Source organism: Diceros bicornis, chromosome 12 (genome assembly GCF_020826845.1).
Source record: "Diceros bicornis minor isolate mBicDic1 chromosome 12, mDicBic1.mat.cur, whole genome shotgun sequence".
Taxonomy (NCBI): domain Eukaryota; kingdom Metazoa; phylum Chordata; class Mammalia; order Perissodactyla; family Rhinocerotidae; genus Diceros; species Diceros bicornis.
This window is the reverse complement of record NC_080751.1, coordinates 36,034,869-36,056,016: the sequence shown is the minus strand read 5'-3', so window position 1 is coordinate 36,056,016 and position 21,148 is coordinate 36,034,869.

Here is a 21,148-nt window from a genome sequence, read left to right as displayed (position 1 = left end):
TTACATTTGTTTTTAAAAACAGGTGACAAAATATTTGATTTTAAGAGACAAAAAATTGATATCATTGAAATAGCATTAAAATATGCCACTTTAGCATAGGGATTATTTTGAGCTAAAGGCACTTAAAAAAACAGCAGATGCGAGGAGGGTGCTCTGACCTTCCTCCTTTTCCTTACCGAAAGCAAGAGATAAACCCTCATATAGATGTCCTTCTATACCAGGAGGAAAGTAACATTCTTATGACCGAGGAGGGAAAGTTGAAGCTGAGAGAACTCTGTACAAACAGACCTTGTTAAAATAATTCTTCTCTTTCTTTAGCCTCCACATATGTTTTAGTTACTTTTCCACAATTGCCTCTCTGTTAAACCTAGTATAAAAGCATTTAGACTTTGCCATTTCTTTGGGTCTTCATTGCCTTATAAGGGCTCGCAGGCCATGTAAAACGTAATAAACATGTATGCTTTTCTCCTGTTCATTTATCTTATGTCAATTTAATTATCAGCCCCTGCTGAAAACTGAGAAGTTAGAGGTAAAATTTTGCCTCCTGTACAGCATCCAGTATTTTGTGGCATACCAACATTCTATTGCTCATGGTTTGGGAAATACTGCCTGCCTGCCTGCCTGCCTGCCTAGAGCTCTGGTTCTTTATAGATGCGTCATCTTGTCAACAATGTGAACCCCTCAGTGGCAGGCAGGATGTCTTACTTTACTCTCCACCATTTGACCCTCAAAAAAGTGCACATTGAAAGGTTTAATGCTTTTTGGTTAAATGAATGAAACTGAAAATGTGAGTAACAAATAACAACAGGTTTTGCAAATCATAGAGAAACTTCACGTTTTCCCATTTATAGTTCTGCAAGTGCCCATCATTTATTTCCTCAGCTGTGGGGTGTGCTTATTCAGTGCTTCAGGGAGTGACATTTTCCATGATGCAAAAGAGGAAGGTTAAAGCCTTGAAAATATTATCTAATTTGTTGCTTCTAAGTAAAAATATTTGAGTGTGTCTGTAATAATGAACACCTTGATTATGTGTTTTTTAACATTTCTAAATACTCGAATAAACATATTCTTGAATCCACCCTCAAAATAATCCCAGAAAGTAGGACAAGTATTTTTAACTCCACCTCATAAATGAAAAAGTTGGAGACTCTGCCAAGATTTTCAGTTAGTGTAAATCTGAAATTGAAATATAGTCTTTTGACTCCTGGGACACAGGTTTTTATACTAATCTACACTTTTGTTCAACAATTAAACTTCGTATCTTGCGGATAATTTTTCTAGTCTTCAGCTTGAACGGAGGAAGGCTTTGAATGGGTGTATGTGTGTGTGCACATGTTTTTGGACATGGAAAGACTAAAAACATAGAATGGAAAGAGATTCGAATGACAAATCATAGAGAAGGTTAGTGGAGAAACGACCCTGTCTCATAACGGCAGGGAAATTTCAGGCTCAGCTGGTCTCTTCATAACCATGGATAGAAAGTCACAAGAACAGCAAGAGATGCCACCGCCCAGCTTCAGGGCAGCACGTAAAAGGAAAAGACCTCTCTCTTCAACCTAAACTTAGCACATGTGTTTAGACCAGTTTCTCTACCCAACCTGAATTTCACCCTCCTTTGTTTTACTCATGATGGAAACTTCAGGGAAAGCTATCAGATCAACCATGTAGTGCATGTCTGCTTCTTTTCTTATGCCTATCCCAGCCGTTATGTGATAAATTAACTCAAAAAGAACAAAACACAGATGTCTCTGTCTCTTCAGGGGGGAGTCAAATAGGGATATTATTTAAGCAATGATCAGCAGGGAAAACCATCATGTAATTGTCCCAGAGTTTTCTCTAATTATCACAGAATTATGAGATACGGGACTTGGCCTAAAGAAAGTACAGTTAGGAGAAGGTAGGAAAGTACATGAATGGTTGAGGTATCTGTAAGGAGATGCTTTTAGAGAAAAATCACCTTGCCCTTTACTGGTAAGACAGAGAAGAGAGGGAAAGAAAGAGAAAAGAATCAACTACACATTCAGAAAAAACAACTACTATGCCAGAAAAGAAGTTTTCTGTACTTTTGTACAAGAAAACTGAAAATTATAGAAAAAGAGACTTTAAAGTGTCTAGATTATTATTTCAGGACCTAAAGGAAAAAGACTTTAATTGTGTTTTTTCAAGAACTGTGACAAGGAAGTGAGAAGGTGGGTAAGGAAGAACATATATTTTTTTAACTTTCATACACATAAGTAGCCTTTATTTGACACAGATGTATCTCTTACATTCAGTAGAGAGAGAACTCTGTCCTGGTAATTAATAGAAAATGCTATTTAGAGAACAAGTTTTCTGGGGGTGGTAACGATCTGGTCAGTAAATTCATTTATATTACATTTTAATAAAATATTACAAAATTTTTTTAAAATTTAACAAACTAAAGGACTTAGAAATGCAATCATGATTCATATAATCCTTATTAGTAGAATAACTTTTGCATTGGACACTATGGACACTAAGACAGGATTGGAAGAGAAGAGGAGGAAACACAGTCAATTACTGATACCTAGAATGTCTAAAGCTATGTTACTGAAACCTTGTTATTGCCTTTAGAAGAGAAGAAATCAGCACCCTGTGGTCTTGGTGAAAACTCTACAGACAGGGCCAAATGAAGCTTGAACATATGGACAAACACTACCTGACTAGTGTAGCCTCCCCACATTTTTATCTATATCTTGCCCACCTTTCAAGATCAAGCTCAAATTCCATCTCCTCTGTAAAGATAAATATGTTCCTTGTTACTCTGCTCTCTGCCCTCCATCACCCAAATCTGTCTGGATACTATTTGTCTGTATAATTCATTTGGCAGTTAATAATATCCCTACATTGTGATATCACTTCCCTTTTCTTCAAAATGTTTTAAGTCTTTAAATTTCTTATGTTGATTTCATCTCCCCTTTCCAAAGTAACCATAAACTCCTTAAGAGCAGGGATAATTTCTGATTTTAATTTTATTCCCTACAAAAACTAGAATAACTTTTTGTTCAATAACTACATGTTGATTTTTATTTTATTTGAAAAAAATAGACAATGAGAGATAGTATATCAACAATGTGGTAAATTATTCACTGAGAGCTTAGAGAAAAGAGAAATCAATATGCACAGAAGCAGTTTGGGAAATCTTCAGGGAAAAGATAGGACTTGAACTGGGCCCTGAAAGATGGCATAACTTGTATGTTAGATGAGGCATCTCAAGTAACCTAACCACCATGCAATTTAAATGTAGCATGTATTTAAGACACTACTGCTGAAAGAAATGAACTGTCTCCCAAGGTGACCCCATAAATAATTGCTAGATGGTTCAATATGATGTTAAGGATGAGATCTGAGGATGTAATGATTTGCTAGTAAAATCATGAATGTTATCATGAGTTCTGAGCCTAAGATAATTTGGCTATAAAATTAATCAAATTTAATAAATTCCACCCTTCTTTCTTCCTACCATTTCATCAGGCTTTTCTAGATACTTGTAATTGTGGTTGAAATAAAATCATGTTCTGCTCCAGGAAAACCCGTGTGTTTATCTGTGTTCTGTAAGTAAATGAAGAGGTGAGAATATGAAGAGGAAGAAGTAGCAACAGTGAGGCTAAACTGAAGCGAGATTTGCCAGTGTGCTAAACACTCTTCTTTAATCCGTAGTCTAGGGTTGTCCTATATTGAAGATTTTATTCTTTATTTAAACCGTATGTATCTTGAGTTATAATTTATTAACAATGAGGTATGATATTATGGTGAAATACCTCAGGATTCTAGCAAGAAATACACGGCATGATCAGCTGAAATTTGAGACACTCTTGCTACATTTATTTTTCTACCACATTTGTCCTAAAATGTGCTTCCCTCCATCTGTCCAATGTGTGACATTTGCAATTAAAAAGGCTACTGGGGCTGACCCCATGGCCTAGTGGTTAAGTTTGGTGCTCTCCACTTTGGCAGCCTGGGTTCAGTTCCCAGGCACAGACCTACACCACTTGTTTGCAGCCATGCTGCAGTGGTGACCCACATACAGAAAAGCAGAAGATTGGCAGGGATGTTAGCTCAGGGTGAATCTTCCTCAAGCAAAAAGAGGAAGATTGGAACAGATGTTAGCTCAGGGTGAATCTTCTTCAACAACAACGAAAAGGCTACTATGGCCAAATAGTCCTAGGAAATTCTCCAAAATGTCTAGGCCCAGGGCCCATTAGGGATAAGGAAATGTGTCCAGCCCTCTCAGAAGTTTGTAACACTCCTAGCACGTTCTACTATGAGAGGATTGAAATCTAGGGCTACAAGAGTTGCACAAATTCTTTTTGCCCTTAGTCAAGAAGTATTATCTGGAAGTATTGAAGAGATTTTTCAGTGAAAGTATTGTCTATGGTTTCCAGTCTGGCATCTAAGGAGCTTAGAAGTTGCCATTCCACCATAACAACAAGTAAAAAGCTGGGAAAACTGAAAAATCAACCATTCTTCCTAGATCTGTCAGAAAAGTGAGGTCACAGGGCAAACGACTGACACAAAAATTGGGGAGATAGACAGGTGGATACAGAGAATCACAAATTACTAGAGCAGAAACCTCTGGGAACCAGTGCTGGGGTAGGAAAAGCTGAACTACAATTGACAAATTGCAGGAGGCTTGATGTGGACAAGTCTTATAGTTAAAAACTCCAGGGTGACCTAGTGATAATGGAGACCCATTGTCAATTTTACCTCTGGGAGCTCTACCAGGTTCTCACAGTGAATACTGGAGAAAAATCCCTTCCTGCTTCCAGCAGGGGAAGGGAAAAAGTAACCATTTTGAAATACACCAGAGCATGCTATTCTTCTTAACAAGACCTACCATTAGGTGAAACTTGTTAACCAGAGCCTAACCTGCTGGGGTTTTATCAGAGCCTAAACTACCTGGGGCGAGGGAAATGCCCAATTCCAGCCCTCTCTAGCCATCCTCTTCCACCTAAGGGGAAAAAAACAACTGAGCGCTGGTGAAGTTCACAGTCCAGGGGCACAGACTCACCAAAACACTAAGACCTAATAATAGAACTATAGAACACCCCCCACCCCATATCTTCCCACTCCATTACTAAAGGTCCATTTAGGGCAGTTCCTTTTACCCAGTACATCGTGTCTATCTTTCAACAAAAAATTACAAGGTATACTAAAAGGCAAAAAACACAGTTTGAAGAGAATGAAAAAGCACCAGAGTCACATAATAGCAAGAATCCTGGAATTATCAGATCAGAAATTTTTTTTAAATGATTAATATGCTGAGAGTTTTAATGGAACAAATAGATAACATGCAAGAACAGATGGATAATGCAAAAGAGAGATGGAAATTCTAAGAAAGAATCAAAAAGACATGCTATAGATCAAAAACACTGTAACAGAAATGAAGAATGCCTTTGATGGGCTCATTAGTGGTCTGAACATGGCTGAAGAAAGAATCTCTGAGCTTAAAAATATGAAAATAGAAACTTCCAAAACTAGAAAAGGAGAGAGTAAAAAGACCAAAAAGAAAAAAGAAAAAGTACAGAATTTTCAAGAACTGTGGAGCAACTATAAAAGGTGTGACATATTCATAATGGGTATATCAGAAGGAGAAGAAAGAGAAAAAGGAAAAGTAGCAATATTTCAACAGTAATAATGATTGAGAATTTCCCCAAAATTAATGTCAGGCAAAGACCACAGATCCAGGAATCTCAGAGAACATCAAGCAGGATAAATGCTAGGCATATTATATTTGAACTTCAGGAACTCAAAGATAAAGAAACAATCTTGAAAGAAGTCATAGGAAAAAAAGCACCTTACATATAGAAGCGCAAAGATAAGAATTAAATCTGAATTAAATTTATACCATTGAAGGCATAGATTAAAAAGAAAACCTAAAAATCATCTAAGCTTCCACCTTAGAAAGCTAGAAAAAGAAAAGCAAATAAAATCCAAAGTAAACAAAAAAAATAACAAAAATTAAAGCAGAAATCAATGGATTTGAAAACAAATAGAGAATATTAATAAGGCCAAAAGCTGGTTTTTGGAAAAGAATAAAATGGAGGAGCCTCTAGCCAAGTTAATTCAGAAAAAAAGAGGAAATAAATTACCATTATCACAAATCAAAAAGGGGACATCACTACAGAAACCATGAACATTAAAAGATTAATAAAGGAATAGTAAGAACACTCTATGCTCACAAGGTTGATAGCCTGGATGAAATGGATCAATTCCTTGAAAGATAAAATCTGTTAAAACTCACACAAAAAGAAATAGAAAATTTGAAAGGCCTATATCTATTAAAGAAATGAAATCAATAATTAATAACCTTCAAAAAAAGAAATCACCAGGCCCACATGAGTTCACTGGCAAATTCTATGCAACATTTAAGTAAAAAAATTATACCAATTCTCTACAATTTCTTTCAGAAAATAAAAGCAGAGAGAATCCTTCCTAGCTCATTCTATGAGGCCTGTATTACCCTAATTCCAAAACTGGTTCAAGAAATCACAAGAAAAGAAAACAATAGACCAATATCTCTCATAATTGATGCAAAAATCCTCAACAAAATATTAGCAAATTGAATTCAATAATGTATAAAAAGAATTACACACCATGACCAAGTGGGATTTATCCCAGGTATGCAAGTCTGGCTCAACATTCAAAAATCGATTAACGTAATCCATCACATCAACAGGCTAAAAGAGAAAAATCACATGATATCAATAGATGCAGAAAAAGCATTTGATAAAATCTAATAGCAATCATGATAAAAAATTCTCAACAAACTAGGAAGAGAGGGGAACTTCTTAATTTGATAAAGAACATCTATCAAAAATCCTATAAGCTAGGGGCCGGCCCTGTGGCTTGGTGGTTAACTGCGCGCGCTGCGATGCTGGTGGCCCGGGTTCGGATCCCGGGTGCGCATCGAGGCACCACTTCTCCGTCCATCCTGAGGCTGAGTCCCACATACAGCAACTAGAAGGATGTGCAGCTATGACATACAACTATCTACTGGGGCTTTGGGGGGAAAAAATAAAAATAAATAAAATCTTTAAAAAAAAAAAAAAAATCCTATAAGCTAATATCATACTTAACGGTGAGAAATCAGAAGCTTATCCACTGTGATCAGGAACAAGGCAAAGATGTTTCTCACTACTGCTTTTCAACATTCTACTGAAAGTGCTAGCTAATGCAATAGACAAGAAAAAGAAGTAAAAGATATACGTGTTGAGAAGAAAGAAAGAAAACTGTCAGTTTTCTGTCTGGAGATGAAATGGTCTTTCAGTTTGGAGATGAAATTATCATCTATGTAGAAAATCTGAAAGAATCACCAAAAACCTCCTGCAACTAATAAACAATTATAGCAAGGTTGGATTATACATAGTTAATATACAAAAGTCAATTATTTTTCTATACACCAGCAACTAACAAATGAAATTTGAAATTAAAAACACATTACCATTGGGGCAGGCCCAGTGGCATAGTGGTTAAGTTTATGCACTCTGCTTTGGCAGCCCAGGGTTTGCAGTTTCAGATCTTGGGCACGGACTTGAGTTCCGCTTATCAAGCCATGCTGTGTCAGCGTCCCACATACAAAATAGAGGAGGATGAGCATGGATGTTAGCTCACAGCTAATCATCTTCAGCAAAAAGAGGAAGATTGACAGAGGTTAGCTCAGGGCCAATCTTGCTCACCAAAAAAAAAAACCCCAAAAAACACATTGCCATTTACTTTAGTACCCAAAAAGTGAAATACTTAGGTATAAATCTAGCAAAATATATAAGATCTATATGAAATATATCAAAAAAGAACTAAGTAAATGGAGAGATATTCTATGTTTGTGAATAGAAAGACTCAATGTTGTCAAAATGTCAGTTGTTCTCAACTTGATTATAGATTCAATGCAATCCCAATCAAAATCCCAGCAAATTATTCTGTGGATATTGACAAACTGATTCTCAAGTTTATATGAAGAGGCAAAAGATGCAGGATAGCCAACTCAATATTGAATGAGAAGAATAAAGTTGGAAGACTAATGCTACTTGACTTCAAAAGTCAGCTACGGTAATCAAAACAATGTGGTATTGATTAAAGAATAAACAAATAGATCAATGGAACAGAATAGAGAGCCCAGAAATAAACCTGCATAAATATAGTCAACTAATCTTTGAAAAAGAAGCAAAGGGAATACAAAGGAACAAAGATAGCCTTTTCAACAAATGATGTTGAACAACTGGACATCCACAAGCAAAAAAAATGAATCTAGACACAGACCTTATACACTTCATTATAATCAACTCAAAATGAATCGCAGACCTAAGTAAAACGTGAAAGTATAAAACTCCCAGGAAATAATATAGGAGAATACCTAGATGACTTTGGATACAACATCATGATGATTGTCATAGATGACAATGACTTTTTAGATACAACATCAAAATCACCATCCATGAAAGAAAAAGTTGATAAGCTGGACTTCATTAAAAATAACAACTTCTGTTCTATGAAAGACGATGTTAAAAGTATTAAAAGACAAGCTACAGACTGGAAGAAAATATTTGCCAAAGACGCAGCTGATAAAGGACTGTTAGAATTTTAGAACTCTTCAAATTCAACAATAAGAAAACAAACAACCCAATTAAAAATGGGTCAAACACTTTAACAGCCACTTCCCCAAAGAAAATATATAGATGGCAAATAAGCATACGAAAAGATGCTCCACACCATATGTCATCAGGGAAATGCAAATTAAAACAATGAGATACCACTACACATCTATTACAATGGTCAAAATCCTGAACACTGACAACACCAAATGCTGGTGAGCAACAGGAACTCTCATTCATTTTTGGTGGGAATGCAAAATGGTACAGCTGCTTTGGAAGACAGTTTGGTGTTTTTTTATGAAAGCAAACATACTCTTACCATAAGATCCAGCAATCATGCTCCTTGGTATGTACCCAAAGGAGTTCAAAACTTATGTCCACACAAAAACCTGCACATGGATGTTTATAGCAGCTTTATTCATAATTGCCCAAACTTGGAAGCAACCAAGATGTCCTTCAGTAGGTTAATAGATAAGTAAACTCTGGTACATCCAAACAACGAAGTATTATCCAGCACTAAAAAGAAATGAGTTATCATGCCACAAAAAGACAAGGAGGAAGCTTAAATGCATATTACTAAGTGAAAGAAGCCAATCTGAAAATATTACATCTTGTATGATTCTAACTATATGGCATTCTAGAAAAGATAAAACCCTGGAGACAATAAAACTATGAGTAGTTGCCAGTGGTTAGGGGTAGGTAGAGCTCAGAGGATTTGGGGGGCAGTAAAAACACTCTCTATGACACTATAATGGTGGATATATGTCATTATAAATTTGTCCAGGTCAGAAAGATGGCCAAATAAGATGTCCCTCATTTGTATCACCCCTGAACAATAATTTGTCATCCATCCACGGACAAATACACTTTTGTGGGAGCTTTGGGATCCAAGTAGGAGATCATGAAACCCTAGTGAAATCCAAGACCAAGGAGAGCCATTTTGAGAAGGCAGGCTGCTCCTACTCATGAAGTTCTCCTTTTAGAAAGCCCTGGGTAACCTAGATAACTGACCACTTGAGTGACCCCACTTTTCACTTCCTGTGTGCTAATTTCTGCCTTTATGTTTTAAATTCACCAATAAAGAGTGAACCCATGAAACCCTAGACATCCCAGCCCAGAACCTAAGCAGAGCTCCAGGTCTGAGTTTCCTCCTTCTCTCTCTATCTGCAACCTTGCTGTGTGGCCGTTGGGTGCGCCATGTCCCCATCAGGACTTGTGAGTAATAAATCTTGTTCTTCAAAGTTCCCTGATGGTTGTTGCTGAGGTGAATCCTGCAGTCATAGTAACAACCACAAGAGCCAGTCCAGCCATAGCATTGGCTCTAGTCAGGGAAACGTCAGTGGGGCTTTCCACAAGTAATATGGGGCCAGGTGAGTTCCTCAGGCATTTCTAGCTGATAGCATCACAATTGATGGACTGAGCCCAACACACAACAGGTGGTTGTGGGGAGGATGGATAAGGAGATGTTGGTCAAAGGGTACAAACTTCCAGTTATAAGATGAATAAGTTCTGGGGACCTAATATTCAGCATGGTGACTATAATTACCAATACTGTATTAGATACTTGGAACTCGCTAAGAAAATAGATCTCAAATGTTCTCACCACAAAGAAGAAATGGTAATTATGTGAGATGATGGATGTGTTAACTAACCTTATTGTGATCATCATTTTGCAATTTATATGTGTATCAACTCATCATGTTGTACACCTTAAACTCACACAATGTTATATGTCAATTATATCTCAATAAATCTACAAAAAAATAAGAAAAATAAATAAGTTTGTTCAAACTCATAGAATGTACAACAGCAAGAGTGAACTGTAATGTAAACTATGGTCTTTGGGTGATAATGACATGTCAATGTAAGTTCATCAATTGTACCAATTGTACCACTCTGGTGTGGGATGTTGATAATGGGGGAGGCTATGCATATTTGGGCGTGGGAGATATATGGAAAATATCTCTACCTTCTTCTCAATTTTGTTGCATGAGGACCTTTTGCACAGGAATCTCTTGATGTATTTAATAAAACTTAGATAACTGGACTCCACCTGAGACCTTCCAGATCAGATCTTTGAGAGATAAGCCCAGGAATTTGCATTTTGATAAGTTTTTTAGGTAATTCCCAAGGACAGTCATGTTCCCTTGGATGTCAACATGGCTTTCTTTCTTATCTCCTTTAAGTCTTTACTGAAATGAAAACTCAAAGACATCTTCTCTGACCATCCTATTTGAAATTGTGGCCTCCCTATCCCAATACCTTACATTCCTTGTTCCCCTTTTCTCTACCTTATTTTTGTCTTTAGAATTGATGACTATTTTAAACTCTCTACCTACCTATTACTCCTTTATCAGTTTTCTGCCCTCTCCCAATCCAATTCTCAGCAACTAGGATATAAACTCCATAGAACAGGTTTTTTTGGGTTTTTTTGTTTGTTTGTTTATTTTTTATTCACTGCTAAATGCCTAATACCTAGTAAAGCCCTTGAACATTATAGTGTTCAATAAATATTTGTTAAATAAATGAATCACTTCACCAAGTGTTTTAAATTCATATAGTTAAAATACTAACATTCTGGCACCTTTTTTTCCTCCATCAAAAGGACATCTCAACTCTATTTCTCCCAAAAAAAAGAAAAAAAAGCAAGTATAATTTGCATCTATAGATGAAAGTTTCCTTGAAATATGTCTTGTTTGTTCTTCAGGCAAGTCCAGCAGAAAGACTTTGCATTCTCTATCATCACCACCTTTGTGTATTTCTTTGATGTCAAACTCTGGGGTCAAAGACTGGGTGAGGATGAAAGTAAAGGAGAAAAATCAAGAAGTGTCAACCTTAACAGTAGCAATAAATAATGTTTTGCTAAAAGCTACCTAAGAATAGATGGCACAGTCTGTGTAGGTGTATGTAAATGATATGCAAATCAGAATCTAATTTTAATGCAAATGTATGTGTGGTCCTCCTATTTCATGCACCTGGCTAGACCCCTAGGAATATCCTACTGGAGAGAAATGTGCTCTCAGCAATGTTTTAATGACTGAGTGGATTGGAGAGCAGAGGGTACCACACCTGGCATGCATTATAAGGTCTGCTAGTTAGCTGCTAAAAACAAGCTTTTATACATGGAATATTGCTTTGAAGCTTTGATGAACTACCAGTTTGAATTCCACACACCTTAACTTACCTGTTCTGTAAGTGAGTATGACATTGCTTGCCCCAGGCTAGTGGAAAGTGTTATCAGTTAACAAATTGTTTAAAGCAGGCACATGTAGGGATTTTTGGACCAGAGGTACTGCTAAATATAAATTATCCCAGCTCAGTGCTATGGTCACATTTCATTATGAAACACAATCCAGCCTGTCCGAATAATTTGCTTCCTACTAATAGTATGAGTTCTGTGGATAAAAACTGTGGGAAAAAAATATATGGTAAAATAATTTTGTCACTATAATTAGAGCTTAAATATGAGCAAAGTGGATAGAAGAAACAAAGACCCAAAGGAAATGTCTCAGTTCAAAGACCAAAAACAAGAGACAAAAGGATCAAGCCCCATTTCATCTTAGGACAGCACTGCATGGTTTCCCATTTCAGAGAATGACAGATAATCATGAAAAATAATACCACCTTATATTTATGTATTTCTATAACCCTCTATTATTATCAATGCTCTTCCAACTCTATTATCTCCACTGATTGTCATGACAACAAGTAAAATAGATAGGGTTCTATTACAAACTCTTTTTATTTTTTAAGATTTTTAAAAAGTAAATCAGTCTTTTGTTTCTGGCATTACCACTGACTGGGTGCTCTAGGGACCTTTCTGCAACAAGACACTATGTAGTGTATAGGATATGTGTTTTGTGGCATCATTGATCTAACAGGAATAACTCTTTTTTTGTGTGTGTGTGAGGAAGATCAGCCCTGAGCTAACATCCACACCAATCCTCCTGTTTTTTTTCTCTCGAGGAAGACTGGCCCTGGGCTAACATCCGTGCCTATCTTCCTCCACTTTATATGGGACGCCGCCACAGCATGGCCTGACACACGGTGCATTCGTGTGTGCCTGGGATCCGAATCTGGGCCTCCAGCAGTGGAGTACAAGCACTTAACTGCTAGGCCACAGGGCCGGCCCCAGGAATAACTCTTAATGTTCTCTCCAAAAAAAAAAAATTTTCAGCAGTGTGAGAGAGTGGCATGGAGCTAGGAACAAATTTACAGATGAGAGATGCAGGATTTCTCAGAAAGCAAACACTAACTACACTGACACTATCAGGATGCTGAGCTTTTAGCCAACTGTGGGGTAGGACAGCTTCTAGTACTGTTTCAAGTCAAGGCGGATGGGGTTTGATGTGACCCCAGTTTCTAGGTAGAAGCTTCTGACCACCAGCAGACACAGAAACTGATGCAATTCTTTTAAGCCCACGCTAATCAAAATGCAGTTTGAGAACCAACAGCATTAGCATCATCTGGGAGCAGATTAGAAACCCAGACTCTTAGACCCCAACCCAGATCTATTGAATTATAATCTATATTTTAATAAATTCCTTGAGTGATTCTTATGCACATTGTAGTTTGAGAAGACTTGTTGTAAAGGGAATTATTTTCTAATGTGGGTCTGTCAGACCGGAAGCAATTAAAATAATCAGCTCATAGTTACAGACTACCAAGCACAAAAGAGAAAAGCAACTATGAATAAAAATCAGCAGGAAAAACAAAACAGTATATTTAGGGGCTGGCCCCGTGGCGCAATGGTTAAGTTCGCTCATTCCAATTCAGCGGCCTGGGATCCACAGTTCAGATCTTGGGCGAGGACCTACTCACCGCTCATCAAGCCATACTGAGGCAGCATCCCACACAGAAGAACCAGAAGGACCTACAACTAGGATATACAACTATATACTGGGGGTTTTGGGGAGAAGAAAGAGGAAGATTGGCAACAGATGTTAGCTCAGGGCCAATCTTCCTCAAAAATAAATAAATAAATAAATGAAATTAAAAAACAGTATATTTAGACCCCCAGGAACTGCAGATTGGAAATGTCAAATATAGAGCCTAGACTAGATATGTATGAATCCTTTAAGACACAAGGAAACAAAACAGTGAGCATGCAGTGAAACAGGACAGAAAATGAAAAAGTACAATGGAAACTTAAATATGAAGCTTCTAAAAATAAAAATATAATTGTTGAAATAAAAATAAGAAAAAAACAATGCATGTGTTAAACAGATTATACATAGTTAAAGATAGAATTAATGAGCTGGAATATATATCTAAAGAAATTATCCAGAATGAAGCACTAAGGGAAAAATAATAAATATGAAAAAGAACCTAAGAGATATGGAGGACAGATTGATTCAATTAACTCATATGCTTAGAATCCTGGAAGGAGATATTAGAGATTATGGGAGAGAGGCAATATTTAAAGAAGTAATGGCATAAATTATCCAGCATCAATCCAAAATAATAAATCCACAGGTCTTCAAAAAACTTGCCTAGATAGAAATTGAAATTAAGTAATAGAACACTAAAGACAAAATATCTTAAAAGAATCCAGAGACACAGGAGGTCATTTATAAAAGAAAAGCAAATAGAATGAATTTTTTAAAAAATTTTAAGTAAAAATTTTTTTTTAAAAAAAGAATATCAGTCAACTTAGAATCATGAAGCCAGCAAAACTACTATTCAAAAGAAAGGATAGAATTGAAATACTTATATAAAAAATTAACCTTAGAGAATTTTCAGTGGACCAAAAGATAATCTGAGTGTTACTGCGCTCCTACACATTCAATGTGCCCTTTCACCTCTAACTATGGCCTTTGTTCATAAAACAACCTTGTATACCTAAACTGTATTTCTCTGTAGTGGAATGAGAGGGTCATTTTTTTATCAAATACATTTCTTATCAATCTTTTTCCTTATCAACATAGAAAACCTAAACCTAAAATCCACTGCATATTTTCAAGATTCAGTCATTTGCTTTTCCCATGAGATTTTTGTGTGACCAACCCATTGACCTTCCACTTTCAAATATGCCTAATCCCTAGTATGTACCTGACTAATGAACTTTCACTCTGTGGCCCCAGTAAACCATGTACACATGGTTTGTGTTCTATAGGAATTTAGGGCTGAGCTGTATTTTGAGCGTTTCTTAACACTTCCACGCTCTTTCTCACTTAATGAATACTGTGGTATACTGAACAGAACACTAGGATGGCATTGGCAGGGAAGAGTGTTCTAACGCTCAATTTAAACTTCTAGGCAAGGCATCAAAATAGTTTAGTCTATAATTCTCATATGCTCTTGCTTCCCACCCAGATCTTGACTCACCTGAATTCTGATAGATCAGCCTTTTGCCTCATTCTTGTTTTCTACTGTATTATTTTTGTTGTGTCCCACCAATGAACATACATTTATCACATTTAGACCACTATTCAGATTCCAAGGCTTTGCATCCAGGCCAATTATCCAGAAGTCTGGAATTTTCCAGGCTTCTTATTCTCAAATTTTCTCTCTCAGAGTCTAGGGTTGTCGGGAATGATTGTGATTCTCAAACCTGTTATATGCAGCTCCACAGCTCCTCCACTCTGATTTCTACTGCTCTCATCACTTGGGATTTTGTATCTAATGGATTTTTGCTCATTTCACTGGGAGGGCTTTGGACCTTCTCCACACTGTTAACTTTCAGTTCTTTTCTCCCTTTGTAGAGAGCAAGCACCTTGCACTTCATATGGCCAGTTCTGTCAGGGGAGCTCAAAAAAGTGAGCCATTGGTCTCTAAGTGCAGAGATCTTCCCCTTAGACCAAAACCAGCAAGCAAGAAGAATTTGGTCTGATGTGTCTGACACTATATTTGGAACCATTGTTTTCTTTCACATCTAGGATCTGCTGCTAAGGCTACTCCATTTTGCCAGATTCTTTAGCTCATGGTGATTTTCTCTTAGAGGCCTCATTTCTCTTACTCCAGTTCAATCTCCTCAGGAAAAACCAAGTTTTCCAATTGAATTTGCACATGTGTGAATACCATATGAGGGACGGGTTCAAGTTCTCTCCAACTGTGCTCTGTGTTCTGTGCAGATTAAATTATAAGGACTAGACCTCTGTTTCAAAGTTCTAGAATGTTTCACAGTAGTTAAGAAGCTCCTGGATGTTTGACCATTGGAGGCTGGTTTGCTAAAAGGACAGAGGGAACTTTACTATGATATCAACAGTTCCCTGATTTTGACTTGAAATCTCATCCTGATTTGTACTCTGATTTTCAACTCCTTCTCAAAGATAGGGAGAATCTCTAGTAATTGAAGCATTCCACTTACTGCTGCCTATGTAAGCTGTGAATCATTTGGCCTTCTCTCAGTAGGCAACTTGCCAGGTGATGTAGTTACAATGCATTTGGTCCAGTTTAACTCCATATCAGAGTTAACTGTTTCATAATATCTGTTCTCCTTTTATTCTTCAGTAAAAAACTCCCCCTCCCACCTTTTAATTTGGCACATCATTTCCCAGAATAAGAGTACATTTCTCAGAGGCATTTTTTGTTAGGCACATATATGACTACGTTCCGGCCAATGCAAGGTAAGTAGAAATGTTATGAGTTATTTTTGTACTCTTCCTTAAGAAATATTACATGTGCCCTTTGTCTTCATGTCTTCCTCTGCCATGAACACAGATGACATTATCATATCACCAGGTAGAACATGAGATAGAAGAATCCTGTGCCGTGACACCATACTATACCATATAAGCCTTAGAGTGCCAACTCAGACTTTTATATGAAAGAAATACATATCTAACCTGTTTCAGGCACCGTTATTTGGAGGATTTCTTTCACTCACATGTCAACCAAATTTTACATCCTATAAGCTCCATGGAAATGACCTACTGGATGCTTGGAGCACAAACTGCCTCGTCTTACCTGTTCTGTCTCTCACTCCTTTTTTCATTTTCTCAATCTCTTGTGCTATTGATCCTGATAATCTCTCTCCCTTTATGTCTTTGCTTCTCCTCTTCAGTTTGAAATGTGGACCAGTTTCCCTAGATCTCTGATTTTAGTTCTCTGTCCAGCTACAGCCTTCATTTTTCCTCCTCAGCTCAGTGATTCCACAAATATTCTTCCAGTTATTGTCTGACCTCACTTGGTTCTGGGTCTTCTGGCTCCATAAGCGTCTTCTCAGGCAGAACTGGACACACACTGTGCATATGTGACACAAAGTGTTCGTGTTCTCCAGCTTGGGCCCTAATTTTCCCTGCAGTAGAAGGCTTTGCAAAACTTTTATTTACTTCACCTTTCTAGCTAGGACAGATGAAGGAACACAGAAAGAAAACTCATTTCCATGGAAGGAGAATATATTGAAAGCACACAAATGGGTAATATGAAAGTGGCAAATATCTTATCTGTCAAACAAACCTTTCCTCTGACTCATACTCCAGCCAAATACCTTTGAATGGTGGGATGATGTTTCTGTTATGCTGAATTGACCTTCTCTAGCCACCTTCCCTGAGATGCTCCTAAATTCTCCCGTATAAATGTCTTTAATATTTTCAATAGCATCAATGGACGATAAAAACGTATGCCCTTACCTCAGTTCTGGAACAGAACATCTATTATCATTAATGATGATCATAACCTAAGAAAGGAGTCAATTTCCTCTTAGCATATGCCCTCAAGCTACATAATCAGGCTTCCCTGGGGGGTTGGTATGCATTTGATAGAACAGGATTAATTCAGCATAAAAAAGTTCTCTGCCCTATTTGAACTTTAAGTAGAATACAAAATGATCTACTTTGATAATATATTTAACTTTTCTCACAGTTACTATTTTTTCCAACTCTTTGTTGCCTTGCCAAAGTGTTTATGTGAAAGGATTCTTTAACTCTTACATCTACACCTATATCAGAATGTTAATACTTTTTTTTTTTAACACCACCACATTGTCAAGAAACAATCCTAGCAGGAAGTAGGCAGGAAATTAGTGTTAGCAAGAGATGAAAAGTGAATGCGAAATGGAGACTCGGGGAAGCAAATCTTCAAAAATTCCATTTGGCAAGGATTTCTGATCTGATGGTGTGGCAGGACACTTAAAGAAGGAAGAGGCTGTTCAGGGAGAATAAAATTCCTGAAATGGAAGATCAATGCTTCAAAAGGAACCAAGTTAAACTTGCATGAAAGAAATAGAATCATTCTATTAAGTAATCTAAAAAAATTGAAAATTTCACCATTGCGTGTATTCCTTATGCCTCTGCATCAGACATAATCTAACCTATGAAAAGGGACTATCAAAAAATGATTAACACAGCTGGTATCATTATGGTTCAATTTGGGTGATTCGTCATCACATGTTTAAATAGCTCTTCTACCTTGAGTATGTTCTGATCCTATGAAAATCTAAAACTGCTCATTTTTTCTCGTGTCTTTGTTTTGTATTCTTAACAGAATGGTAAACTTTTTGAAGGAGAAGCTACCTGTATTTCTCTTGTACCACTCATTGGCTGCAGAGCAGTTCTGAACCCACACCAGGCACCCAACAAATTGTGAACTGGTTAAACCATATTTAAGATTTTGTGGCATAGTGGAATTTTTTTAAAGATCAGGGGTTAGATCCTTGAACTATACCACAGATGAATCTATTTTAAACATAGGTCTTATCTCTACAACATTAAAATGTTTAGGCTTATTAGGGGGGAAGTTATTACAAATAATTATTTAGCACTAGGGACAGAATTAACAATGGATTAAAGATTGAATTTTTAAATAAAGTTTTATTTAAACTTTTTAAATGAAAAGTATGTTTATTCACAATCCTTGATGTCACCACTCCTTCAAAACTTCCTTATAAACAAAATGCCAAAAACTTTACAATACTGGATAATCAAAGATGTGTAAAAACTTTAAAAAGCATAATTTAGACAGTTACAAAGTAAATTAACTTTAGATATTTCTAGTGACACAGGATACAAAGTTTACTCCTTAAATAAAGAAATACATTATGATATAAGCAAATTTGGTTTTATTCACTTACATCAGCAAGAGAGAATATAAGTAATCAATTGTGAATTGGCAATTCATCACAGGGAGTGAAGTACAATTTTTATTGCTTATGGATTGTACAGAAATCTTTAGGCTAGGATACTGACACACACTGTGGTGTAGGTGTCATTTACCATAACAAGAGCGTTCCAGTTATCTCTTCCTTGACGAAGGCAAATTCCCCATGCATACGTTAGTAACTCCCATTAAGCAGGTTGAAAATCTATAAAGAAAATATGTGAACTAAAAATGATAGCCCTGATATTTGTTCCTAGCCCTGTTGTGTCTCCAACCTTGTGGTTAGTGTTGTGGTAATATCTGGGGCACCCAACTGCTTCTTTTTATGTGCGCTGTGTCTGTTCCTCTTAGTCCAAGATGGCAGCATTTCTGTTGATATAACTCACTCAAAAGCCTTGTGAGTGTCCTATGAATCTCACTGGGGTTCACTCCATTAGACAAAGTCAAACTCATAAATCTTTCCAAGAGTTGTTTGTTTTTGTTTTTTACTGAGAGAACTTGTGAGGCACACCTTTGATCTCTCTGTGGGGCCTTTTGCATGACTGAATAGTACTCTAGGGCATCTCCTTTAGTATGAGTGAGCTTTCAATGAAAGCTTTTATGGTCATACCCTTGGTATTATCTCTAACCCACGGCAGAATCCTGGATTCAATTTTTGCTCAGAATACGTTTCATAATTTTAGTATCTCCTGCCATCTGGAAGAGGTTGAGAATTTTCAAAAAACATCAAGGCCTGGCAGTCTTTGTTTGACATTCCTTCCCTCAGTTATCTCTTTCCTCTCCCATTTCATTATAAGCAGCAAAAAGAAACCAGGTAGCACCTTCAACACTTAGTTTGGAAGTCTCCTTAGTTAGATCACTCAGTTCATAAAGCACATTTTCTACTTTCCATGTTGCTATGGGCAATAGAGTTGTCAAGCTTCCCATTACTGTATAACAAGGACTCCCCCTTCCTATAGTTTCCAGTAGCACGTTCCTTACTTCCTTTTGAGGCCTCCCTGTTGGTATCGTCAAAGTCCATATTTCTACTAAAAGTGAATTCAAGACGCTTTAAGCGCTCACTAACTCTCTCCTCAAAGCCCACTACATGATTCCAAAACCACTCCCACATTTTAGGTTTTTATATGGCAGTGCTCCACTTTCAGGTACAAAGTCTGTATAATTTATGTATTAATATGTGACAAGTTAACTTCCCCCCCCCCAAAAAAAATCTGCAACTTAAAACAACAAACATTATTGTACAGTTTTTGTGAGTCAGAACTCCAGGTAGCTTAGCTGAGTGCCTCCGATTCAGGTTCTCTCACGAAGTTGCAGTGGAGTTGTCTGCTGACACTGCAGTCATCTCGAAACTCAAATGAGGAAGGATCCACTCCCAAGCTCACTCAGGTGGCTGTCAGCAGGCTTTAAGCCCTCACTGGCTGTTAGCTGGAGACGTCAGATCCTTGCTACCTGGGCCTCTCCATAGGGCAGCTCAAAACACGACAACTGGCTTCTCTCAGAATTGAGTGAGTGATCTCTCACTCTTGAAATGTCATAATTTTATTGTAACCTATTCTTAGAAGTAACATCCTATCCCTTTGCCATATTATATTAATTAGAATCAAGCACCATGTCCAGCCCACATTCAATGGAACAGGACTCCACAAATACCAGGAGGTGGGGATCATTGTGGCCTATTTAGAGCCTGCCTACCACAAAGACAAGTCTGTTTAGAATAATAAAGACTGCAATGGGTGAAAACTAATTTTCTCAGAATAAAATAAACTCAGTGTTCTAAAATCTTTTTGTCTTCAACAAAATCAGGGCTCACATTGAACTTGTGACTCACTCTTCATTGAGTTCCAGGAAGCTTGAGCTGAACAGGTACCAATGGCCTTAACAGATAAGTGCCTAAGTAGACCAAGGTGAGGGGTCTTGGCTGAATCTTGTTGAATCTCCAAACTGAGGAAAGCTCCCTCCTTAAATAAAGAAACTTGTTATGGAGGCCAGCCCCACAGCGTAGTGGTTAAGTTTGGCACGCTCCACTTTGGCGGCCCCGGGCACGGACATACACCACTCATCAGCCAATCTGTGGCGGCAACCCACACATAAAGTGAAGGAAGACTGGCACAGTTGTTACCTCAGGGCTAATCTTCCCCAAGCAAAAAAAGAGGAGGATTGGCAACAGATATTAGCTCAGGGCTCATCTTCCTCAGCCGAAAAAAAAAAAGACACCTGTTATGATATAACCAAAGTGAGTTTTGTTGATTTCCTTCTGCAAGGAAAAACACCCCAAAGACAATTCAGAAATGGAGTCTCAGTAGAAGAAGAAAACACATGGTATTTGTTGCTTACAGGTTAGACTCAGAGGTCATTGGTAGGCGGACATTAGGAGGGGAATATCAGAAGTGGTGTGAGGTCTTTGGATTGATTGTTGTAAGTGAGGCAAGGTTTTGAGCAAGTAAGTGTTCTGCAAGTCATCAAACATCCTGCACTTACAACTGTGTAAGCATGGAGGTGGT